The sequence below is a fragment of the Drosophila albomicans genome, chromosome 2L (assembly GCF_009650485.2).
Source record: "Drosophila albomicans strain 15112-1751.03 chromosome 2L, ASM965048v2, whole genome shotgun sequence".
NCBI lineage: Eukaryota > Metazoa > Arthropoda > Insecta > Diptera > Drosophilidae > Drosophila > Drosophila albomicans.
In genome coordinates this window covers 25048021-25075977 of record NC_047628.2, presented here as the reverse complement: position 1 = coordinate 25075977, position 27957 = coordinate 25048021, and the positions used below count along the sequence as shown (strand labels likewise).

Here is a 27957-nt window from a genome sequence, read left to right as displayed (position 1 = left end):
TTGTGTAAATAAAATAAAATTTTAAAAATCTAACCTAACCTATCAACTTATTTAAACTATGTTGAGTAAAAATTACAGCCTCCTAGCTCTTACCATTTGGATTGTGTATTGAAAGTTTAGCGAGTCAATCAGTTACTCATATAAATATCTAAACGAAACTCTGCCCTTTTTAATCGTTAGTCAGACAAATGTTTAAGTAATTCATTCAGTCAATCAGGCAAATAAATGTACATATAAAAGTTTTAATGAAACTGTGAATATAAAAACATGAAACATGAAAAATGGAATCTGTTTGTTTGATCGTTATTCAAACTAATCAAATTTGATTTATAATTAGAAAATTCTCTATCATCAACGCATTTATGCTCTAAAATTTCCATATTTCAAATTTTCAATTATCGAAGATATTTAAAATGCACAAGAATTGTTATTAAAAGATATGTCAACAAATGAATAATTGTTTTCCTAAATTTACCTACACAAAGCCCACAATATTTTTGGCAGACGATATATCATAATTTCAATTTTGTTTACTCTACTTTCCTTAAAAATATTTTCTCAGCATTTGCCGTTTCTCTCACTCTTCAACTTGAACAACTTTTAGCTAGCACTTTTATATGCCTACAGGGTATTCAAATAGTTATGAAGTGGCAACCATTTTTGGGATGTAGCAAACGTGAGACGGAGCCCAGACAGTTCAAGGTAGATTCGTGAATTGCTTGCGGTCTGGTTGCAGTTGCAAATGCAGAGGCAGCAGCTGAAGGTGAAGCTGTTGCGGCTGCAACATTTTGCACTTGCTGCAACTTTGGGCTCTCAAGTACTTGAAATGCCACGCCACGTAATTCAATAAGCTTGCAGCTTAATTGGCTGCTGATGGGAGAGCGACAACTGTGTTTGCTCAATAATCGCCAAATGCCTGTAAAATTACTTTTTTGTTCATAAGCAACAACAAGCAAAGAAATGAAAACAAAAAGCAGAAAACCCAAACAAGAAAAGCAAAAAAAGAAACTGAAATGAAATCATTGAAAACCTTTTCGCACAGGTCGTTGCCAAAATCGTTTAAGCCTCTCAAAATCGTGACTAATCATAAATCAGAGGAAAAAAAGTAATGTCTTGGCCAAAGCCTCAAATGTATCTATAACCAAGTAGCCAAGTGCCCAGGTAGCCAAGTATCCAAGTAGTCGAGTAGCCAAGTGTTAACTGTCTGACAAGACGTCAAGAGGCGTTGACGATGACGACGAAGACGACGACGACGACGACGATGGCACAACGTGTCAAGTTTATGTTAATAGCCTAAAGTCAAAAAGCCACTTGCAGACAACCTGCACATGAGTTGGCTATAATACGAACACAAAGACTGCGGCTATACGGCTGGTAACTGAGCCCTTTTGCTTCTTCTTTAGCTTTTGCTGCTGGCTATGCTTCGACTTGCCACACACTAAGCGTCGTCGTTGCAAGGCCATCCGACCACTTGCCTTGTTACCAATTATAAATTAACTTCATTTATTGATTTCGTCTCCATTTCAACAATTTGACGAAGGATCTCTCGAGCTTTGGTCGTTGTCATGCCTTCTGCACACCTGAAAACTACGAAAGCAATTCTGAAGCGAGAATATCTTAATTAGTTGTGGCTTCTAAGCTATTTTCCGAAAATCATCCCAACTTGGCATAGCAAATCAATCATTAACAGCTCAGCTTTGGTAGCTCAGAATTGAAATTCAACACTAGTAAATGGTATGAAAAATCTGCTTAAAAAGCGCATTAAAAAGAAATGGGGTTTAGTTGCCAAATCAATCAAATTCCAATGGTAATTGATCTTGGCTATTGTTACTTTTTGCTAGATTTCAATTAGGTGAAAGTTTTGCGATAATTCCTAAACTGTGTTAGTAAAACCGAGTAGCTTATATTGGGAAAAAAAAGTATATGAAGAATATGTTTAGCAATGTAATTAAAGTTTTTAGGTAACATTATTTTAATATACCAAATATAGCTTTCGGTATATTTTAGTATTTTGTACTATATTAATATGGTTCATTAAAAGAATAATATCCCACTGTATCTCACAGTCGAGTGTGCTTTCTTACTTGTTTATTATTTTTTTAGTAGTTGTCAAAATGTTAAGAAAATCTTATAATCTATTTTGAAATAACAAAAGAAGCCAACAATTTATGTTGAAAAGTGAAGTAAAATGAAAATTCGAATGCAATAGTATATGTAGCTATATTATTTTGGTTTATTTACAGAAGTTTAAAGGCAATATTTTTCAATAAGTTGAAAGTTCTGTGTCATATGTTTGTGGACATAAATTGTTTAGAATATTGTATTACTTAGAAAAAAACGTGCATAATTTATACTGAAATGAAATTTCTGCTTAAGCTATAGTAATTGAATTTAATAGGAAGCCTGAATAAAAGGCAAATTCTAAAACTTTGAAAAGTGCAATTTCCAGCAGAATGGAAAGTGAACAAGTACCAAAAATTATTCGTATCACATCACATACTCGAATACTTTATCATTTGAAAATTCAAATGAATAACTCAAGTTGCACAATTCTCACTGATTATACTACATATCTCTGCCACACAAACTCTATGCTCGCAATTATGAGAGTACACTTATTCCCTTTAGCACAGCATTTGAATGTGGTACCGAGTGCTCATATCTGAGTGCTTGTATCTCGTATCTTCATTTTAAATAACTTTTGTTTTGCTCGACAATTGGCACTTGTCTGCCTGCTGCCTGCCCTTCTTCCTCTTCCTTCTTCCTCCATCTCTACAAGCAGGAGAAGGCACTTTTGGGCTAAAAGTTTATCATATCTCAAATTTCATAGTCAAGCATTTTTCATGCTGTTGCTTTTGTTGTTGTTGGTCGTAAGGAGAAGGAGTCTATTTTTGGAAGTGAAATCAAAATGCAATATATTCAAAAGAATAAATTTGCTTACGAGTATTATTCACACACACACACACATAGTGTAGCATATGCAGTCGCAGGACGAGCTTAAAACGAGTGTGTTGTAAGTGCAACATGGAGATATTCATTTACACTCGCTCTTGTATTCATGCGAGTACCGAAAATAAATATATTTGAATCTTTTTTGCCTGCTGGCAATTGACAGGCGCAATAAATTGTAAAATATGGCCAAAAGTTACTTACTACATACTACGTACAACCCCATGGATATATTTGTATCTGTGAGATACATGTGCATAAATAATAAAATGTGGCCAAATTTCTGATGCTGCTGCTTCCTATTACCAATGACAATACAGAGAGAGGAAAATGCAGTAAAATTGCAAGTGAAATCTTTGACACTATTTTCGGGGCGCCATTTGCAGTTACTCGTAAATCGCAGCTCAATGCTTTTGAGTGATTTACCACACACATATTTGAAAAGTAAACCACAACTTCAATGTACATTTTCCCTTTTCCTCAGATCCAAAAGCTCAACGCGTGTCACACGATGGACATGCAAATATACAAATATTTATGCTATGTGTGGGCCAGGAAGCCAAAACCAAATGGCATTTGATATTCAGGATTTTTAATTGGGCTTGAGCTAATTCACTTCAGAACTGCCATTTGCACTTTACATGCATGATATATTACTGTCCGAAACTTTAAGTAGAGTGCTTAAATCAAATAAGTAGAGCACATCGAAATAAATTTAATTTAAAAACTGATAATTACATGAGCTTTAAACCTTTGAATTACTAACTAAAGTTAATATAAGTAATCGCCACTCCATACCAAATATAGCCTTTAGTATATTTTAGTGTATTTGTGGTATATTAATTTGGTATACTTTAAGATAATACCGTACTGTTTTGATTTTTGTCAATCTTGTATATTTTTTACTCTATGTATCAATATACTTAAAATAGCCTTTAGTATATTTTAATGTATCTGCGGTATAGCATTTCGGTATATTAAAAAATAATACTGTACTGTTTTGATGTCTGACTATCTGGTATATTTTGCACTTTATGGTATATTTTGAATGTAGTACAATAAATGTACAAAATATAGTTTTTTGATATATTTTAATATATTTATGGTTCATTAATTTTATACATTTTAAGATAAAAAGAGTTGAAGGCATTTCACAGTCGAGTACACTCGACATTAGTTTTCTTACTTGTTTTAAACTGTGTACAACTTTTAGAAATGTATTAAATTATAACATAAAATTATAATAGTTGTAAAGCTTTGATTTACCAACCAAAGTTGCTAAGGTCAACTATTCATTATTGTTGATTTTAAACCATGTTCGACTTTAATAAGAGTATTTAATTACAACATAAATTTATATAATGTTATTTGCCAAGCTTTGCATAACTAACAAAAGTTACTTCGTTTAAGGTATCAATATCAACCCCAAAATAATCTGTGAAATTATTCATTCCAAATTAATTAATATTTTATAATTGAAATGCCTTTCATTCAGTCATATTATTTTACTGCCATTGGAAATATTTTACTTGTCTAAAATCACTCCCAATATTGCGTTCCCTTCAATGAGCAATTGATCTAAAATGTAACTGCAGCTCATATCATCAATCTATTGTAATCATTGAGCATTGTTTTAGCGCATTTGCGGCGAAAGTGATTTGAAATCAATTACATGGCAGTAAATTAAATGATATCCCATTATTAAACAGTAAAATCCCCCAATTTATTTCGAGTTGGAACGTTTCTCTGCAATTGCTATTTCGCATCTCGTTTTGTGACCCGTCTCTCTCTCTTTCTCTCTGCTTCCCCTGTTATCTCTTCATGTCCCTCGCACATTCCGTTGTAGCATATTTTATATTTGGTTAAAAGTCGAGCAAATTCAGTTGTTGGCTTTGCATTTTAGCGCTTACAGCAAAATTGTTTTAGCAAATTGGCAGCGTGATTTTCGATGCCACTTGTGGCACATTACGTGAGTGATGTATGTACGCTTGAGCATACAAATGCATACATGTTACCCTTCGCTCTTGGCTCTTCACTCTTCTCTCGCCGCATTGCCGCCTCCACCATTCACATTTCCTGCGGCATGCGCCTCGTCGAGTTCATGCAAAACCAATTAGTTGGTTTCGCTTCTCCTCGCAATCGCATTGCATTGCAGGGGTTTTAATTATTCGAAACGTTTGTTCCATAAACGTTGTTGCATGCATCACACACATACACATATACATATACACACTGGTAGTTGCAATCGTTGCAAGTTGCATCTTCGTCGAGTGCAGTGAATTGTATATTTCCCTTATTGTCTGTGGCGCTTTCTTGGCATCATCAGCATCATCATCATCAGCATCGTTGCCACCTTCATCATCATCGTCTGAAACGTTTTCTGCCACTAAAGCTTTACCTGCTGATGCATGCATCTTTTGAGCTTGCTTCATTTGGTGGCAGCTCGGCAGCATCGTTAGCTGTATTGCTGCAACCTTCTTCTTCCTCTGCTTAGCACCTTAACTCAACTTAACACAACTCTACCTTTCACTACGCTGCCTGCTGTAGAGAGTTGAGTGCTTAGTCCACTAATCATGGTGCACAGTGTTCACTGCACAGTGCCAATCGCTCAAGAGAGTGTGAAAAGCAGTCGAGAAAACAAATTAAAACAAATTATTAGTTTAAACTGTTAACCTCATGCTGTGCAATAATTGTGTTTTTGGCATGAAAAGCAATGTGGTCCAAAGCTGATGGTTTAAGCAAGTTTTGCCGTGCACAAATCTAATCAAACTTGAACAATTCATTTATGAAATATGGAAAAATCACAAATCCAATTAAACAGGTTGAATAAATTTCAGTTAGTACACAAAGGCATTTTAATTTATAGTAGCATATTGAAATTTGATCTTTCAAAAGAAAATTAAGTTCATTTGATAAAGCAAAGTTATTGCTTTGGTTCAGTATAAAGAAAATACTGACTAAATTGATAAATTTGCCTTTGATGCTTTAGATAAATATAGATTCTAGATTTATGCATTTCATATTAAGGAACATCCTGCTACGTATACTTAATTTTAATAAGCAAATCCCAGCAAATCAAAAGCTTCCTCAAACTTGTTCGCAACCTCCCACAGACAACATCGAACACGTTGCGTCGACCCAGCGCAGCGTGCAATGCAACTCGAACTTCACTCTTATACGCGTCAGTCATGGTGCAGGCGTATAAGAGTTTGCGTAGTAACAAAACAGTAAAAGCAGCCGAGCCGCGAAGCTAACTGCACCGTTGCTCGTTGCATGCAATTAAGAATAAGGTTAGGGAACACAATCGAGTGCACCTTAAAGGCAACACTTTTACGTAGCTTTTGTTGTTATTGACGCCGTTTTATTGTTTATTGGCAAACTGTTTGGGTCAGGGCAATACGATTTGGTTACTTTGGTAGTTAAGCAGGAAGAGTCATTAAATTGTCAAGGGTTGCTGCACAGCCAACTGACAATGAAAAGGCCATTCAAATCCATCTGCACACACTAACAAGTTATACTATGCTATTCGCTTGCCTCATTAACACTCGGTCTGAATGGCGAGACGATTCAATCAACTATAATTTTCCATCTAGTCGCGTAAAATATGACACATTAAATAAATTAAAAATAATTGCGAGTATATAATAGGAAAAAAAAAACAAGAGAAATAAGAGTAACTAGAATAATCGCGATGTTGACCACACAAATGAGAGAAAGATAAATAATAGAAAAAAAGAGTTTTTTTTTCTTTTTAATTCAAACAACGATATGGGGAAAATCAATTATTCATACGTTTTCCATTATTATGGTAACAAACCGTACGTTGACCATGAATACACGTGCATAAAATAACATTGCTAATACACTCACCGTGGATCTCTGGGCTTTGTCATGATGATCTGGATGCTGTAAGGGAAAAAAGAGGAAATTTAATTATTAGTAATTAAAAATGTAATTAGAATTGGAACGCGATTTGATTTGGTGAAACAATTGACTACAACATTTCAAATATTATTTGCATTGTTTTTTATATACACCAACATTTGACATATTGTGAAATAAGTAAAGGTAATTCTTACGAATTCGTTAATTTTGGAATTATCTTAGAACAAATGAATAGTGCTAATCAAAAGCTAAAAGATTCATCTTCACTTAAAATAATAAAAATGGAAATTTGGAAATTTTTCGCCAGAGAATATTATAATAATATAAGATTGTCAAAAAAAGTTGCTCAAAGAAAGTTAAATTTCCTAATTTTATTAACTTATTTAAACTATTTTTAACAATGAATAGAACATATTCTCAAAATATGTATAAATTATAAACTTTTACTTTATTTCTTTTGTTATGTTTTTTCTCTAAAATTAATATTGTTAAATTTGACATATTAAATATTGTGTGCGTTATTATTAGTGTTTATATAAATTTTCTCAAAAATTATTATATTAATATTATGTTTACATTATATCTCTTCCCTAAAAGTTCATCACTAGAGTATTAACTATTTGTCATTTTATGCCTATTTTCTTCATCAACTTCTCTATATCTACTTTTTTTATCCAGTTATTTATAGCATATGTTGATCCAGTTGTCACTCGCTTCAAATTGATTTTAATTAAGCAATTGAATGGGAATTATGTCGTCTGCATAAAGTAGTAACTCAATTTGGCAATACGGTTATTAATATCCACACGGTAACTCATTGTAACCGAGATGAGATACGTATTATATGGCCAGTTAGACAATGGCCATACTATATAATGCGAGACAATACGACAGTAGCGCGAAAGGCGTCTCAAATGCTCCTCAATTCCAGCTTTATTTTCATCTCCCTCTCACTCTCCCTCTCACTCTCCTTCTCTCTTTTTTGCTACTCCCCCAATTCACTTTTTGTAGCGGGTGTTATAAAACGCGCTTAAAATGAAATCAAAATAGAGGTAGCAACAAGAAGACTGAAGACATTCCGCACACAAATCAAGAGTTATGTTTTATGCTGTATGCCGCATGCCACTTTCCCCTCCCCCCTTCCCCTTACCCAACCAAGTTGTCGTCCCCTCATTTTGCACTAACAAAGCCAACTCTCAACAGCAGCAGCCAACTGTTGATATGCCCGGCTGGCCAAAGAGTTTCGCATTATAATTCGCCGCTTTACTCGAGCGTTACGTGCGCCGCTGCCAACGTGTTGGGAGAAAGGGAGAGAGGGTGAAAGGGAGGCGCACAACCAGCGGCTACTTGTGGCGCTTCGACGCTTTGGCTTTGGCTGTGGCTCATGCCAAAAGATTCGTCGGCAAACAAACAATCAAACAATGCAAACACACAAACAAGTCAACTCGAACAACACGACAACAACGAACTTGTTTATACGCTTCGCAAATAGCGAAAGGCAAACAAGCAGACAAAAGCGATATGCTCCAGCTTATGTGCAGCGTATTAGAAGCAAAGCCCACATAGTTATTATGTCCGAAAGGCAACAACTGCAACCGCAACTAACCCACTCACTTTATCAGCAAAGCGATGAAGAGAGAATGTGGGGAGTGGCAATTGACGAGAAGGAGTAGGGAAAGGGAAAGAGGGAGAAGAGTGTAGGGTAATATTTGAGCCATTCACCGATTCACCCATTTCACGTGAAGCTCAGCTTTCTGCCACAATTTCCATGTGCTGTTAATTACTCCATTAGCTACCAAGTTGAGTTGAAGTTGCAGTTTGAAGTTGAGCTCTGGTTACCTCAGAGTGCGATAGCTAGGTGCGCCAATCAGTTGCATAGAGTGTATGTATTGCATGCAGCAATTAGCAGCAACAATCAAATACGTGTTCAACACCCAGCAAAAGATCTAAAAAAAAAAAAACTATATCGAATTCAATATGCAGCCAGAAGAGAACACGAGCAAATTGAACTACGTACAACACTTTTGGCCAGCCATCAAAATTTGTGTGCATGTAATTTTTCACTCTTCTCTCTCTCTCTCTCGATCTATTTCTATCTCACTCTAACTGTCTGTGGCTCATCGACTTGGAAAATACAATAAAACTGGCAACTAAATGACCAAAAACACAGAAAAAGTCATCCAAGCACAATTTGTATGCAGTCAGTAGAATATTTAATGAATTTACCCAAAAACCAGAATGAGAATGAGCCCTGAGTCTGAGTCTCGAGCATTTTGAGTGCGTCTATGAATGCGAATGAGAATGAGAGTGTTCCACAGACCCAGAGCTGTTCCATCTCTGTCTCTGTCTGTGCCTTTGCCTTTTGCCCCTTGGGCCATAGCCAGACCTGTTTTCCAAGCGTTGGATGTTAACAAAATTCAAAAAGATTTTTTATTGATTTTACCAGCAAATTAGCGTGGCAAAGAAAAAGGCCAAGAACTAGGTGAAGAGTGAGAGATAAGAATCTTTAACTACAGCACAATTTGAAGCATTAATAAAAGATAATAAAAATGCGAGCACTTTGAGAGTACAACAAATTAGTGCTGTGGATATTTGATATCTTTGATTATACCAACTATATAGATGTGGGCATTTTGATGTGAATTTTATTTAAAACGCACACTGCATTAGGTTTTTGATGGGAGTTGCGGTCGAGTTTTGACGATTTCTTGCATAAATTATACAGGTAAATGAACTCCGAAGGTGTTGGAAAGTCATTGATCTCAAGCGACTTTAGGGTCAGCGGAAAATTTCAAAATTGTTCAGACTATTGAAATAAATAAAGATTAAAAGTTTAAAATACAAAATTTGTAATGGAAATAAAATGTAATTATTTAAATAGTTCTTAGAAAACTAACAAGATAATTTAAAATTAGTTAGGCTTTTAATTAAATAAATACCAAAATTTTTAACAAAAATACTGTGTTGAATAATTTGATGACTTTAATAATTAAAAAATTGAAGTATAAACAAGAAACTTTCAAAAAGGAAAGACTAAGACTATTTAGAGTAAAAGCAAATCAGTGCGGTATTATTCTCGAAATATACAAATTTAATACACCGCAAAACACTTAAAAATACCAAAAGCTAAAATTAAAGTATACTAAGGAAAAATTACAAATTTATATAAAAATACTGCATTGCAATTACTGCAATAAAATTAAATTATTAACTATTTGAACCACTAACATAGCAGCAATCATAAATATTTTCTAGATTTTTTAGAGAAATTCTTTGACAAAGCAAAAATTTCAATGAGCAAAGCGAGCTATGGAATTTTATTAAATAATTGAATAAATATTTCGAAAATTAATTTTAATTGGCAAGCCGATGAATTTAGCAGGCATAAAGAGCTTACATAAATATGATTTAGCACACATTTAGCAATGTGCATAAATACCCATAAATATTCATTCATTCATTCATATACCTGGTCTTTATGCAGCATGTGTATATGCAAATTATGAAATTAGTTTGCCGAAAACCAAACCTCATGGTCTCTAATATTTCATGAACCCGGTAAGAAAGAAAGGCCCACAAATTCGTGTATTCAACAAATTAATAATGGACTCACACAACTCCATTATTAAAGCTCTTTCACAAGCCTCGCGTATTTATAGACTTTCCACACACACAGAGATTCGCAATAAAAATAAGTTATTCCATTCACAATTCGCAGGAAATTGCCAAAAATTGTTATCGACAAACAAACAAACAAAAAAAAAAAAGAAGCAAACATGACATTTAACAAACAATTGGCAAATGAGATGACTGAGTAGACTCGCGTTCATGTATTCACTTTCATTTGTAACTCATTAAAATCATAATGACGGCATTAACATCTCACCAAAGACCTGGTCATCAATCATGGCACGTTTTGCCAAAAGGGAAAGAGTGACACAAAGAGACGGGAAAGACGGGGGGAGACAACTTGAAAGTCATTTATTCCCCCCTCATTATGAAGGCCTAAATGAATTTTAATGGTTTATTGGCGATTGCGAAAATTGTTATTTAATTGCTCGACAAACGCCGCAAGTCGCCATCGTTTATTGTAATTGAATTGCATTCAATTATCGCAGCATCGAAATGCGCGAATCTGAATCTGATTGCGGTTTCGCAATTCGCTGCGATTCTTGAATGTATTCAAATCTACTTAAAACTCAAATTTTGTACACTCAGCACGTTCTGAATTTGACTTGGAGTCGAATTAAGTTTGTTGTGTGTTTGCCGAGAGATTTTCGTAGGTGAAATAAAGCCAGAAATTTGTTCTTATTTTGGATTTATTTTTTGTGTTTTTTTCTCCGATTTTTAGGTGCACAGAGCTTATTGGATTTGACAAAGTTCAAAGTTTGTCAGGGGCAAAGACCACAGCCGAAAAAGAGGAAGCACAAAGTTTCCGCTTTGCTGTCGGAAACATCAACATTGGAGATGGACAAAAGTGAGTGCGGCGACCAGGAGGAAAATTCTTACAAGCAACTAACAAACAACAAGGTAGATTTATAATGAGTGTGCTTAACTTTGATATTGTATACCCTGTAATTGGTAATTATTTGTCATTAGTACCATTAAAACTTGAGGAACTCTAGAGACTTTTTCAACAAGAAAACAATTAGAAAGAATTCATTTTTGTTAAGAAAAGTCAGGATAATGGTTTTTGTTATAATAAGTCAATAATATTTAATATTCTTGATTTTATAAATTACTCTTTTCTTGAGAGTACAATTCACATAATTAAAAAAAGAGTCAAAAATATAAAAGAGAATTTTACAAGTAAATAAAGTAAGTACAGATAAATATTGGACTGAAAATTTGAAAGCGTATCTTCTAGTCTTTACACTTTAAAATTAAACTTCAATTCATCATTTCACATATAGTATTACAGAGCTTATGGGATGAGGCTTGATTTGGGACAATTCTATGTAAGCTTTGAGTTGTTCGCATCAACTTCTTCTAAGCTTTGTCCTCGTAATTTGTTTCTAACTTTACACTTCGATACACTTGGCTTCAATAAATTTAAATAAAATAAATAAATGTTCTTTAATGTGCTTAGAGCCTGAGCTAGAAAGCAAAAAAAAAGTTGTCAACAATTTAAGACAATTTGAAATGTAAAGCAAGAAACATTTTTGCAAGAAACTTACAACAATCGATAAGAACAAGAGCAAATAAAGAAAACAGAAGAGAGAAAAGTTTTTTTTTTGCTGCCGCTGCGAGTCAAAAGTCGATGTTGTGACATTTTCTTTTGTTGTGCTGGGCAAGTTTAATGAACACCTCAAGAATGAGGACAAATTAATTGTCAAGTCGAATCAGTGACAACAAAGTAAGGCACAGAACAGAAGAAGATCAAGAATTTGCATTACCCTGTAGAAGAATTATATGTAAATAAATATAAAAGTATTTGCAGCCAATAAACTAGCTTAACTTGTGGCTAGTTAAGATACTTTGAAACCCATTTTTACAGGGTATTGAGCTAACAATACTATAGGGAAAAACGGAAATTGTTAAAGAAGTTGTTGCAACTTTGCTGTCGTTGTGATTGTGGAGTGAAGCAGCAACAGCAGCAGCAGCAGCAATCGAATCACAAAAGTTGTTTTTGTTTTTGTCGGTAGTTGAGTTGATGTTGCTGTTGCTGTTGTTGCTGCTGTTGTTGGTTTCGCTTGCATTTCATATTAAAGCTCAGCTCGACAAGAGTTAAATTATTTTGCGGCACACTGAAAAAAGATTTATGCGCCACACGAATATTTGACGACGTGTGGCACATGCAATACAACCACGTACTACAGACTGGCAGTTAAAGCGGACAGCGGGCAGCTTCCAAAGGGGGAGGGGAGACGCCACAGCTGGTGTCAGCTTCGCGATGATGCATTTTGGGGTGTTGCTTGGGTGTTTTACTGCTGGCAGAAATCGTGTTTGCACGAACGAATTATGCAACTGCCACTCGTTGCATTCATTTCACGAGTCTTCTTCTCGTTTTTCTCGCTTCTCGCTTCTCTATTTATTTATCTGAGTTTTCTTTTTTTTTTTGTATGTTTGTTGACTTTTGTTTGATTTACGTTAAAATGGCATTTAAGTCTGCGTTTTGCGCGACCTTGAGCTCCGAAGCTTGTGCAAGACTTTAGCCAAAAGTGTGCCAAGGAATGACAACAGCAAACAACAAAAAAAATGTCTCCGCGGGGATCTCTGCACACAAATTGCCACAATGAACTTGAAGTCACGTCTCTTCTATGTACTCCAACAGAGCATTTCAACTCTCTGGAAGCTGATCTTTTTCCAAACGATTTCTCAACTCATTTCATTGTTTGCTTATCAAAAAGCTCTTTACAACGGCCACAATTAAATATCCAAAGAGAGTCTCTAATAACTGGAAGCAATTGCTTCAATGCAACCTTTTGATTTTAATTTGTATTATGCTTTGGGTGGAGTACTTATTTAATGGCATCGAGTTGCCCTCATGAGTTGTTGATCTTGGAAATTGTGCATTTCTGCAGAGTCATGCAAGTTGCATAAGTAAATAACTCATTAGAGGGTCTTTCTTGAGGAGTTAATGGGCGACAAACGGTTGGTAATAATATGAGAGAGATAAATAAAAAGGTAAATATGAAGTAAGGTAAATATGAAGTATTGGATTGAATATGGTGAAAAACCGTAGGAATTTTAGTTATAAGCTGATTGCTGATCAATTTGTTTTATGGGTTAGCGTAAAAGTTCATTTGATTGTGATATTGTGTGGAATACTTTGCAATGTAGTTTTAAAATATCAATATAATTATTCTACAAGGTACATATGTATTAATAAATGTTTCAAGTTCTATTAAATATTTGAAATGACAAAAACCTACAAATAGTCTTATAAATTATATAAGCTGATATAATAAGCTTAAGTATGTATAGTATTAGAATATTACTGTTTACAGTATGAAATAATACTAAATATTCAGTAGATAATATACTAAGCTTAAGCATGTATTAGTATTAGTATATTACTGTTAGCAGTATAAAATAATACTAAATATTCAGTAGCTTATATACTAAGTTTAACCATGTATTAGTATTAGTATATTACTGTTAACAGTATTAAATAGTACTAAATATTCAGTAGCTTATATTCTAAGCTTAAGCATGTACATTATTGGTATATTATTAGCACATATAGTATTATATAATACTGCAATAAAATAAAAATATGCAATAATATTTAATCTACAAATACATTATCTTTCATTACTTAATTCAGTGCTTGACTAATCTTTTTTAGCTGACATCCCACATTATCTATCCTTAACTAGCACTGCAACAAAATAAATACTTTATATGTATAAGAGTAGAGTTTCATACTGTAAACTGACAATTTAAACTCACAGTCATTTTGTAATCCTTTCCATGCTTCCTACATTTTGTCTAGCAGTTTATGTTTTTCACCAACATAGTGCTGACTTATAAATTAGTGTATTACTTTTACATTTTATAATCTCCACCCATGTGTGCAACACTTTTAAGCTCTTTAACTTTTCACAAGTCATTCATGAGCATAAAACTTACGCTTGAAGCGTAGTATGAAAAAAGCATTTAGAAAAGCAATTTCTAAATGAAAATTATTGTTGCACGATATTTGCAAATTAATTATGCTGTAGCACATCGTTGTTGCTGTTGTCCGAGACTTTTGTTTGTGTTGTTCAATTGAATTAAAAGCATGCCAGACAATTGCACACCAACACACACATACAATGTTTGTGTTTGCTCATTTTTAGTGTCGCTCTCCACCTCAATTAACGACAGCCTGTGGCAGATGCAGTTGCAGCAGCCGTTGCAGTGGCAGCCAAAGCGCCAATTGGTTGCCCAAATAAAAACCGAAGTGAACCAAAAAATAATGGATTGTGTGGGGAGCGAAGAGGGGGGAAGGGAAACAAATACCAATTTTGGCTAGTGTGAAAATGCTTGGCATCGTAAATTTTGTACAATTTGAACTCGAAAGTCGTTAAACGTAACAGACAGTACACGCACACACACACTCACGCATTCACACACACACACACATGCGAATGCAGAAACGGGAAATTGGGTCATGCTATAGAGAAAACTACTGCCTCATGCTTTGGTTTCTCCTTTGGCTGTTTTGCTATTTGATACTGCAGCCAGGCAAGTGAGCAAATGCGTTCAAGTGCCACCCTGAGAGCATCAGACAGCAGCAACAGCAGAAGCAGCAGAAGCAGCAAGGTAAAAGGCAACTACTAAAGGTGCAATACGGCTGGCGATTCTCTAAAGGCATCAGCAGCAAGGAAAGCATTCAGCAGGTAGCACACACACACACAGCAGACAGCTCAGAAGCTGAGAACTGAGAGCAGACAGCAAGTTAAGCATAATAAGCAAATTTAAAGTTTTTCGGCAACGTTTCACAAATTTTTAATATTCTTGCGCTCCTCGAAGCATGAGACTAAAAAATGATGCGCATAGACGTTAAGTCTACGTTTTCTCAAGCAGCGGCCCATCGGACTTGAATCGCCCCCAAGGCTGCACGAATTCTTTGAGGTACGAATACGTGCCCAAGAAAAGCGAACCCATTGTTTATACCCCGTGTTATGAAGTGTGAATCAACTATAGTTGAGCTCTAGAAAGATGGGAAAATTATAATTTATAAAAAAAAATTAAAATATAATATTAAAAGTAAAGTGGGATAAAATATATACTAATGTAAAAAATATTCTAATAAAAGCGTATTTATTTTCTTTCATTTAACAATTGACTTTTAATGAAAAACAAAGCAGATCAAATATTTTGAAACTGGAAATTCCATTTGACTCTTTGCTTTAAAAGAAAGAAAAACCTTTCAATTGCAATGATATTTAGATTTTTGAGATAATGGATATTTTGGATTACTTATAATAATAGAACATATTTAGATAGTCTTAACTATGTCTAGGCACAATAATACTAAAAATAATACATAGTATATTATTTTAGGATAAATTTTTTAGTATTTTAATTTTAACAATTTGTATACATAAAAATACTAAAAATGATAAATAGTATATTATGTTTAGTATAAAACTAGTTAGGATTTATTTATTCACAATCTTAATATTTTCTATATACTAACTAATAATAATAAAATAATATCCAAAATAATATTTAGTATATAGTAAATAGTTCGAAATATTCTATTCTATAAAAAATATTACAATATATAATAAATTGCTGGAAAGTTGCAGAAATTTTAAATGTTTTCCTAAAACTTCAGCCACTAAATAAAATCGGGATAAGCTATGCGAAAGCCATTTAAATCTATTTAGTCAACTAAAAGCCAGAAGATCGTACGCAGTATCTAAAAGTCAATCAAACTGTGTTTTTTTTTTCAACAACTTCACTTGCCTTCTTTTTTTTTGGTCTGTGTTCATATTCGAGTGCTTTTCGACCGAAATAAGGATAAATGGCCACATACTGACAGCAACGGACTGAGCAGTGAACAGCTGATGGGATGCTGCGTGTGTGTGCGTGTGTGTGCGAGTGTGTGAGGGAGTACCTATGTGCTGTTATACTTGTTACGTGCGTGTTTGTGTGTGAGTGTGTGTGTGTGTCTATTCAAGTAGCAGTTTTAGAGGTGGTTTTTTTTTATGTTGTTGTTGAAAATGATTTTGGTGTGCTTAAAATGCACATAGAAAACAATAAATCCTGTGTAAACTCACGCTGCCACGTCCCATGCTCGGCGAGCATTCAGTCCGTTTAACCCATGTCCACATGACAAAAACACACATATGTTAACTAAAACATCATGTGATAAAAAAATAGTGAGCCCCAACAGCATCTGAGAAACTGTAGCTGAAAGCAATACACAGTAGAATAATATGGAAAAATGTTGGGGGAAGGAAAAACGACTTTGATACCCAGCAAAAGATATTTTAGAAACCAAAGAAAAATGCTGAAAATTGAAGCAATTCAAATTTTTAAATATTAAAAATAAATACATATGGGAATTTTTTTGTCAAAATTTTGAATATAAAGTGAAAAAACATATATCAATAAATCTTTTTTATTTTGAGTAAAGATCAATCTTATAGCAAAACATATACCAACATTTTTATTTTATTTTAAGTAAAGATCAATCTTATAGCTCTTGATTAGCACTTAAATTTGAGTTTAAAATGATTTTGCAAATATTTTTTAGTTTTAAGATAATTGCAAACATAAACAAACTGGAAAAGTTTCTAAAATCAATCGTAGCTAAATCAGAGCTATGAAAATAACTTTTACTCATTTTTAAAACGGTTTCAGTTTATATGTTATTCTCTATAATATTGCCCACATATAACTTTCCATGATTGTCACAAAGCGTAACAATCTACCCTTTTAGTTCGAATTTAAAAAGAGTCTCGAAAAGTAAACAAAACGGTTATCTCAAGCGCAAACAAACTTTGGTGGAACAAAATGCTAACATTTTTAGCTTCTTTTTTTTGTACGTTAGTAAAGAAAACAGTTGGTAAATAGTAAGATTGTGTGTGTGTGTGTCATGGGATGGAGTGTGACTGTGTGTGTTTGTCTTTGAGTGGATCAGAGCGATGGCCGTTAGCGTTTTTTGTGCCATTTTGAAGGTGTGTGTTTTTGCATTAAAACTGTTGCATTTTTCAGCTGCAAATAAGTGGCAATAAATATATGCAACGCAGTCGAGCGTAAACCAAAAAGAAATTGTATAAAAGCTGAAATATTTCAAACTGATAAGGCCACCCATTTTTTTCAGCATATTTTTAAAGCCGGCTCACACACAGAGAAAAAACCGTTCTTGGCCACAAATCATTGCAGTATTTATTTAAAAGGAAATTCACATAAAAGGCAATTTATTTATCGATTTACTGCATTTACATGTTTATTAATCTTGGCTTCTTATCTAAAGACTGTGAAGTGATCAAATTTTACCAGTTGTCACACGCTAAGCACTTTATTGAGCAATCACTCACTCACTTCAGTCAGTCATGCAATCAGTTTTCTCTACTAAAACGTAATATAATAGTATCTTTTGTTAATTACAAGACTATTTCCACTTCAATTACCCTCAAAGTTGGGCCAACAATTGTTGCCATGATAATGCCATTCGACTCGTCTATAGTAAGTAAGTAAAATGTCAACATTTTGTGCGCAACTTGTAGAATAAATTGTGTGTTTGGAATGGCTCAAAGTTTTCCCTTGTGTTATTTATTTAATAGAGCAAATAGAACAAATTGTATTTAATCAGCTTTTGACAAGCCAAATTGAAGTTTAATTAATTTTCTGTTGTCGTTGTCCTGGCGCAAAGGCAAATACAACTATGACGACAACGACGACGATGAATTTCATAAATACCGAGTGTGTATATATGTATATGTTCATGTTCATGGCGAATGACCAAATGAATTATGTGCGTCAATCTCCCCACTTTTTATGCCCAAAAAAAGGGCAATCCACATGGCAAAAATGTTTGGCCTTTGGCCTAAGCATAAAACTCTGGCTGGCCATGACCATCGACTGGCATGCCGCCCAAAAGTTCTGAGAGAGCTGAGAGTGCGAGAAGAAATTGCGACCGAGAAAATATGTCATTTTTCTTATGACTTACAACCGAAAAACACGCATAATTTATGGGGCTCCATGGAAATGTTGAATGCCATCCAGCATAAAATCTGAGGTTCTTCTTCCATTTATCCCCCAATGCTCGAAATTTCTTAGGGGATCAACCGAGAGGTCGCCAGAGACAGAGAGAGAGAGAGAGAGAGCAGACCACCTGCTTTGCTCCTTGCCAGGTGATGTATTATATTTCACTGATTTATTGCCTTATTTATGCGCAGCATTTGAATGCTGAATTGCGTGACAGTACCGAAAAAAATGCTACGTTTGATTACACATTAAGCGCTAGTCAAACAAGCGTTGGTGTTCTCAATATTGCTTTCATGCTTCACTGTTTCGGGGATTTTTAATAAAGCCGGTGTATATAAATAAGTTTATTTGCGCAATGCTCACGTAGAAATATTAAAGTGAGAAAAGATGGACGTTGGCAGCATTTTTGATTTTTGATATTGCATCTATTATTGATAGCATTTCGCTTTCATTCGCTTCAATTCAATATTTAGGACGGCCCCAAAAAGTATGCTACAGAAAAGTTGGTGAAAATGCGGCGAAAGCGTTTTCAAACCAAAATGATTGCGGTAAACACAACGTTTTTTTTTGTCGGTTTGTGTGTGTTTTAGTTATGTCAATTGGTTGCCATAAATTGTGTCGAAATTGTTTGGTACAACAGCTGCGCCATATGGATGACCATGTTTAACGTGGCGTATACGTGACTTTAACTGCTAACAAAAGCAGAGACGGAGAGCGTAAGCTTGAGTGATGTTCTTGCGCGCTGACCAATGTCTGAGGCATCACTTCATTTAAATGAATTTTGTAACATGAGTAGCAAGACACACACACACACACAAAAGACACTCCCACTCACACACACAGACACATACATTCACATACTCAGACACATTTCTTGGCAAGTGTTGACCACAATTTGTGCATGTGGCAAATGCAGAGCTCAAACTGAAATTCGAGCATCAAGCTAAGGCGTTTGCTGCTGGCTGCACAAATTGTGGCTGCTGCAAGCGAGGGAGGAAGGAAGGGAAGGGGAAGGGGAAGGTGGTGGAAGCTTCTACTGTCCTTGAACCTTATTTGTGGCGTCGCTTAGTGCTTGGCATTTTATTTGTTTGCGCCGTTTGTTTGTTTGCCCTGTCTGTTTGCCCCACTCACAGAGAGCGAGACCAAGACACAGAGAGAGTGAAAGAGAGAGAGCGAGAGCACATGAAATTTATGCGCTGATGTCCTTGCCTGTCTCTTTGTGGCTGCCACATTCACCAACCATATATATACACACACACACACACACACACACACACACAGTACAGTGTCTGATATGTCGGTCTGACAGCGTATTTGACTTGGCTCGTATTTCAATTGTCAATCCGTGTGAGAGAAATCAACGTGTGTGCAACGTCGTCCCAGCAAGTCATCTGTACAAATCCCTGTCTGCCCCTTGGCCAAAGGCCAGTTCACAACACAAGCCAGAGAGAGAGCTCTTTAAGCTCTCTTCACTTTTATTTGCGGTATCTCAATATCTCAGCCGTCGCTTTTTATAATGTCAACAAACCGACTTTAAATTGCCAGTTTTAAACAAGTTGTCACTCCTTATCAAATCAATTAAGCTCTCTGCCAAACGCAGTCTCGAGTTATTTAAATCGCATTTCACTTCAACTTTGGGCCCAACAGCCAGTTTGTCAACACGACAAATTTGATTATCCGACTTGATAACGGCCAATCGAGAGGTCAGAGTTCGATTTTAATTACAGTTCTGCAATTAACAACCCGAGAGCAGCACTTTGGCGGCTTTAGTTAGCCAATTGCAATTGGATTTGCAATTTGAAAATAATCCCATTTCAGTCATGTTTAATTTTAATCAAAAGAGACAGCCTTCCACTTATCCATTTAAATATATACATGTATAATATGAATTTAGTATTCAATTTAAACATTTACTATAATTCTATTCAACAGCTTTTTCTGACTGTTCTGTAACTTATAGTTTCAATTAGACGCTCGAGAAAATACAATGTGGTACACGCATGCTTTTGTGTAACTTTAGCGCTGCCAATATGCAAATAAAGCGCTGCCGTCTCGTTGATGGAGGGCTGTCCACTTTGCCACAATTGCACTCCACTACACATAACATACAAATGCCCCATAGAAAACCAGCAGCTGAAAAGGCAAAGGCAAAGAACGCAATTTAGCGTCAAGCTAAAGTCCCTGGCAAAGGATAATGAGTAAAGCGAAACACTGAAAATGAAATGAGCAGCGCTCAAAGCTCAGTTCAAAGCTGGGCAAAAATGAAAGTGGTCAGCTGGGAATGTGTCGAGTCCCTTTATACATGAAGAGGCGAAGGGGCCGGGCCGGGTACATTCCAATCTATTCAAGTAAATAGTCTTTGGGGCTGGACTCGACGGTACTCATTGCCATTATCCTTGCAATGTTGTGCCTTGTCCCGTTTATTATTAGAGCAACGGCGGCTGGTCACGTGTGCGTTGCACGTTTGGCTTGCCACAAGAGGCACAAGTGACCACAATTTATGTAACAGCATAACACACATAGCGATATATATAAACTTGCTTGCGAGTGTGTGTGTTGGTCCATTGTGACCTTTTTACCTCAAAGATTATTTCACATACTCGTACATGTGTATGGAAATTATTTTCATAAATTTCATTCTAAAGCTGCACACAAAAGCCTTGAAAATTGAACAGGATATGCACAGATATGAAAATTGCTGCGAATTTCGTGGCAATAAAATGTAAATTTCCTTTCGCAGGAAGTTTATTTATAATTGATATTAATATACCCTGTGGCTGCAAAATATTGTAAAGAGGGTCGCTTAGAGTTGGGGCAACAAATGGAGGAATCAAAGTTGTTACATTATTTAGCAGCGAATTGCAATCTTCTAAGTTGACTTTAAGCACAAATTTCTTCTTTTTGAAATGGAATTGTTTCATTTAAAAAAGGTTTAAATAAGTCATCTAAAATATATGATGTAAAATGAGTTGAATTAAGAAAATGTAACATTATTATTTGTAACTTGTATTTCTGTAACTCAATTTACACCAACTATTTTATATTTCTTATTTAAACCTTTTATATTTTATAATATATAGAAATTATTTAATTGAAATTTAAAAGAATTTTACAGTTCACAGTTTTTCAATTTCTATTTTTTGAATTAAAGTATTTTAGTGTAACAAATAAAGATATTAAATTTGATTTCTACAATCTTGATTTTTTCGATTTACAAAAATAACTATCTTTAAATAAGCTTTTTAGGTTGAAAAAAATCTTAAATCAAAATTTTAATGCTACATTTAAGAAGCAAATCTTTATTCTAGATTGGTTTGTACTAAGTTAAAAAGTAGATTGCAAATCTTGATTTAACATTTTTTTCGATCTTAAAAAAAAATCAATCTTGAACTAAGATTTTTGGGTTGTACAACGACTTCTTCTTTCCATCTTTTATTTTGTATGAAATACAGAAATTTAATTGATACTTTAACGTATTTCACAGATGATTACTGAGCATTTCAAGGTCTGTTTCTTCCGTTGCTAATATATGGAATATTATATAAGAATTTAAAAGTGTTTCTCCCACATATACCTCACATAAATATGTGACAACTTTTAGTCTATAATATGCATAATCGAAAATTGTGCGCTTCCTTTGCTGCCTCCCGGCTCGCATTCCAACTGGTTTCTAACTTTTAAATGGGCTTGCAAAATATTTGTTTAATCAAAATTTTGAATTTGCTGTTGATGTTGAATTTACATGTGATAATTTTGCAGAGACAGATAGAAAGAGAGAGAGTTCAGAGAATGCGTGAAATTGTAATGCTGAAATAACAAATAGCCATGTCAGAGATATGTCTGCTTGACTGTTTACAATTTGGCTTCAATATTTTGGCTTTAGATATGAATACATGTTGTTCTTTGCATGTGTATGTGTGTTGTGTGTATTTGTGTTGGGTGTTAATGCAGCTGACAGTGTCGACGTCTCTAGTTGCTGTACGCCAAAAATATTTAAATTATGTGTTATTAATTTAGTTAAAATTTGTGTCGTTGTCATGTAAGCCCAATATGACAGCTGCCCTCCCATGCTCCTCCCCCCTTCGTGTTAGTTTCTGTTTGGGATTAGAAGCGAGCTGGTCGGAAAAGGGGTCGACGAGGGAGTTAGTTGGATGTGCTTTGGGGGGAACAGTTGCCAGGCAACGCGCTTCAATGCAGGCAGCCAAATGAAATTTGCATAGCAACTGGCAACAGTCGCAGTCACCAGCAGAGAGACATGACAGCAGCAGCAGCAACAGTAGAAGCAGTCCATAGGGGAAAGTAGAGGGGAAGAACAGAGCAGGGAACGAGGGAACCAAGCAGAAGGTCATCGTGGAACGCGCAGAATTGCTGACCAGGCTGACCAATTTGACAAAGTTTGGGGTAAGTTGAGCGATGTGCCTGGGATAATGGCCATGATTATGCATTTTCTGCTTCAGATATGTTAATTAAGCGAAACTTGTTTCAATTTAAATGCTGCTCGACACAAGTTGAAAGAACTGCACAAGGACTTTTTTCGGCTGGCAAATAAATTGACAACACATTCTATTTAGTATGATATGCAAATGTGAATAACTTGAGCCAAGAACTGAGCTGTAAATTGTCACTTCATTGTCGAAAGTTGCCAAGTCTGCACAGAACATTTACCCAAAAATAAAGCAGATTTATTTTATATGCTACATTTGTTTCTTTACTTATAAAGATGAAAATAGTTAGCACCAAATTTGCATATGACCATGGAAAAGAGTCCATTTTTATTTATAGATTTTAAAGGTAAAAGCAAAATATGAAATAATAAAAATATGTATGCTCTATTTTAGTTGATACATTTTAAAGATACCTCAACATGTAAAATTAGTTTGCTTTCAGATACTTGAAATAATAATAAATATGCACTTTTTTAGTTTAAAGATTATCAATGATTAAACTTGCTGAGTGGTAAATGCAAAATTGCAAACAATAATAATATTTATGTTGAAAGGTTAAAGTTGGTTTGATTTTATATATTTTAAATAATAATAAATATGCGCTATGATAGTAAATAGATTTAAAACAAAACTACAACATGTTGGTAGCCTAAATTGGTTTGATTTTATAAATTTTAAATAATAATAAATGTGAACTCTTTAACTTTATAGATATTAAATAAATATTCAACTTGCACAGAGGCGAAAACAAAAAAGAATAATAATAATATTGATGCACTATTTTAATTTACACATTTTAAACCTCAACATGTAGGAAGGCAAAAGTTTGATTTAAAAAATTTTAAATAATAATAAATACTTCCACTTTAGAAGATTCAAAAAAACAGTCTATCTTGTGAGGTAGTTATTTTCTTTGACAAATTTGAAGTAATAATAAATATGCACTGTTCCAATTTAGATGATTTAAACACTTTTTCAAGAAAGAAGAGAAAGAAAAAGGATTGGTTTTAAAAATAGAATTTAAAATTATTTGTATTTTAAACTTATATACAACTTAGAAATAATTATAAGCATTCTGCTAATTTCCCTTCCCAAAATATGAAGTGAAGTTCTTTCTAACTTACTTCACATAATAAACAAGCGCAAAACTTCTTTTCAAGAAGGAATGCCCAATTCTCCAGTTGCTACCAAGTTCTCCTAGCAGCAACAAAAAAAACTTAATTAGAAAATGGAAAAACTTGCGGCGCAGCTAATTAACGTGTTGCACTTGACGAAAATGCATCGTGTTGTCAAATAAGTAACAATTAAAGCCTGAACTTTAGTGGAACTTAATTGTTATATTAACTCGACTAAGGCAACCTGCGAATTCTGCTTTATACTATTACTATATACACCTATATAGAGCTGGAAGTTGGTTGTTAAACGAAACGCGTCGGAAGAGTTGGGTAGAAATGCAATTTAATTAAATTTGCAGTTTGCATTTGTTATGCTCTGCGTTCAGGGAACTGTGGCGACTCTTTCTCTCCCGCTCTTTCTCTATCATTTCTCTCTCGCTCACTCTCTTTATGCGCACAAACAATCTTTTGTTTGAATTTCACGCTCGTGACATTCTTAATTAATTCGTTTACTTGGGGCAGAAGATGGTGGGCAATATGCTTTTGTATGCCAGAACAGAACAACAATGGACACAAACGAACAAACAACAATAACAAGGATAACAGGAGCAAGATAAAGAGAGCGAAAGAGAGAGAGAGAAAGAGATAGTCGAGTAACTGGCAACTGGTTAAATCTTGCCCGCTTTTGTAGTTGTTGTAAAAGTGCAGCCGAAGCAAACAAAGTGCCATCGATTATGCTAATGGATGGACCTCCAGTATCTCGGATCCAGCCTGCAGTCATCTAGTCAAAGGCTGCTGCTGATTACTTTCAGTTATCTCCCCATCCTCCAGCATCGTCTCCTCTCCTTTTTGCTTTCGCTGCTGCTGCTTAACTCCAACTCGAAGCGTACACAAATTAAGGGGTACAAAAATGACTTTAATGGGTTGCCTTATGAGAGACTTACGGACTCTCTTTCTCGCTCTTTCTCTCTTCCCCTCGCTCTTTCTCTTTTGGGATACTTTATGCAACGTTGCCAGCAAAGTACGTGACTTGTCATAAATCAATTCGCGTCTGCTTGTAAATTATTATGTGCAATATTCTGCACTTTAGCATTATGTACGAGCATATTTATAATACAAGCATCGCCATCGCCATCGCCATCGACAACGGCGTCGACAACGGCGTCGTTGGGTGACCGTTGTTAGCCAGGCTAACGAGCCAAGGCTAACAATATGCAATGGCAAACCACCTGAGCCAAAGCCAACAATAAATAGCGACAAAGTTCACTAAGTGCTTGACCCAACTCATTTTAATGACGACAAATTGCAATGTCAAACTACCAGCAAAATATCGCATAAAATATATTTCAAAAATGTTTACACCAACCTCATTTATTATCAATATCTTACAGTCAAATTTATCACAATGTTTTACCACCATTTAAATGGCAACTAAAGTCTGCTTTATGCTGTTTAATATTCGCTTGCAACACGAAAGAAATATTGTGAAATTATCTGCTTGCAATATTAAATCTAGCTAGCCAAGAAGAAGTTCAATCTATGGCAAAACAAAATTCTTCGTTTCTTTATATATAATTTTTATTTTCATTTTCATTTTACTTTACATTTTGTACTTTCTTTTGTGCCCCTTAAGCTTGAGCTTTCATCCTTTAATCCTGCTCTTTTTACACCTTGTCAGCCATTGGTTGGGCTTTTGCGCTCATTTTCCTGTTGGTGGCATAAATACATTTATGATTTTTCATTCAATCACAGTTCAACGGCAATGGCATTCCACGTTAATAATGAAAATCGAATGCCAATGCTTGGTGCATTGTTAAACGGTAACAGTGCGATGAATGTGCGCATGAAATATGCTCTAGAAATCGCAATTTTACTGAGGGGTAAACTAAACTTTTATGTGCTATGCGATTAACAGCAAAGGATAGATAAATTAATACAGAATTTTGTTAAGAGAAATGTATATTCATTTTGTAAGGATGTAATAATATGGAACGTATGTAAGTATGTCTGTTGTTATGTATTCATTAAATATCTTGACTATGAAATACACGATCAAAAAAGTGATATTTTGCTTGAAATATACCATATTAATAGACTAAAAATTACTGAAATATACTGAATATGTACTTTTGGTATATCGATATACTAAATAAATTAAAATCTTAAAATACACAACATTATTATACCAAAAAATACTCAAAATTTACCTGAAATATGTATTTGGTATATAGATATACTATTACATTTAAAATATACCATGAAGTAAAAAATAAAGCAGACATTTGGTTTATCGATATATTAAATAAATTAAAATCTTAAAAAATACCATATTATTATACCGAAAAATACTGAAATTTATTTGAAATATGTATTTGGTATATAGATATACTATTACATTGAAAATATACCATAGAGTAAAAAATAAAGCAGACATTTGGTTTATCGATATATTAAATAAATTAAAATTTTAAAATCTATCATATTATTATACCAAAAAAATTACTTAAATTTACTTGAAATATGTATTTGGTATAAAGATATACTATTAGATTGAAAACATACCATAGAGTAAAAAATAAAGCAGATATAATATATACATTTGGTATACCGATATATTAAATAAAATAAAATATACCATATTAATAAACCAAAATATACTGAAATTTACTTGAAATATGTATTTGGTATATAGATATACTAATGCATTGAAAATATACCATAAAGTAAAAAATAAAGCAGATATAATATATACATTTGATATATCGATATATTAAATAAATTAAAATCTTAAAATATTCCATATTATTATACCAAAAAATTACTGAAATTTATTTAAAACATGTATTTGGTATATAAATATACTATTACATTTAAAATATACCATTGAGTAAAAAATAAAGCAGATTGTCCATCCTTTTTTTTATGCTACATTAAAGTGTTTTATAAATAATGTTGACAACTTTAAAGTTGTGTAACCTTCTCTAACTCACTTCACATTTTACAGGGTATGCACATTAACGACGCTCGTTTGGCGCTGTAAGTTTTTGTGCAAATACGATTATTGGCCGCATTCGAAATGGGGCGTCTCACGAATGTACGTGTAATTATATGGGATATATACAATGTCCAGACCATAAATACCAATTAAGCTATTACAATGCAATTATATTTTCACGTTCAGCGTCAACGACATGAAAAACAGCGCACAGAAAGTGCGAGTGCAACACTGAATTGTGAGTGCAACGCAGAGTGAATGCAATTGTAAGTACAAGTGCGAGTGCGAGTTCGAGTGCTTTTCGCATCATTAAATAACAATCTGATGATGATGTGACAAGTGAATGACATGAAAAATCTTCAGAAGCGGAAAATGCAATGCAACGCATTTTTGTGATTGATGCACGCGGTGAAAAACAATCATCACTTGAGACTGAAACTGGCAATTGCAGCTGGCTGGCAAAAACATAACATAACATAAGAGGGAAGCTAAAGGTAGAGAGGATGAGATGTGTGTGTGTGGCATGCATTTTAATTTGAAGTGTATTTATGACAAATTTATTAGCATGCAGTGTGTGTGTCAATGAACCTGTCACAACAGCTCACAAGTATTGTGCTCTGCTCTGTGTGTGTGTTGCAACAAGCTAACTGCTGATCACACATTAATGCCACGACATGCTTTTGGCCTTTGTTGTGCACCTTCTCTCCCCCCTCACCCCTTCCCACTCCACTCACTCGGGTGCAACTACTGTTGCATTGCATTGTCTGCCTTTCACTTTCCGACAGTCAAACAAACAAACCCCAAGCGAACCGACGAGCAAACAAACTTGGCTCACTTGCTGTCGTTGCTGCTGCTGCCGATGCCGGCGGCATGGGCCAGTCACGAAAGTGTCGTCTTTACTATTTTATGGCATTAT

The 27957-nt window shown here is 34.5% G+C and overlaps 1 long non-coding RNA gene across 1 annotated transcript; it reads left to right on the top strand.

Annotated features, from left to right (window-relative positions):
* The first annotated feature begins 10216 nt into the window (after positions 1-10216).
* Positions 10217-11337, top strand: LOC127565240 (uncharacterized). Its single transcript, XR_007954618.1, has 3 exons — positions 10217-10261; positions 10319-10392; positions 11186-11337. It is a non-coding gene; the product is annotated as an uncharacterized LOC127565240 (long non-coding RNA).
* The last annotated feature ends 16620 nt before the right edge of the window (positions 11338-27957 follow it).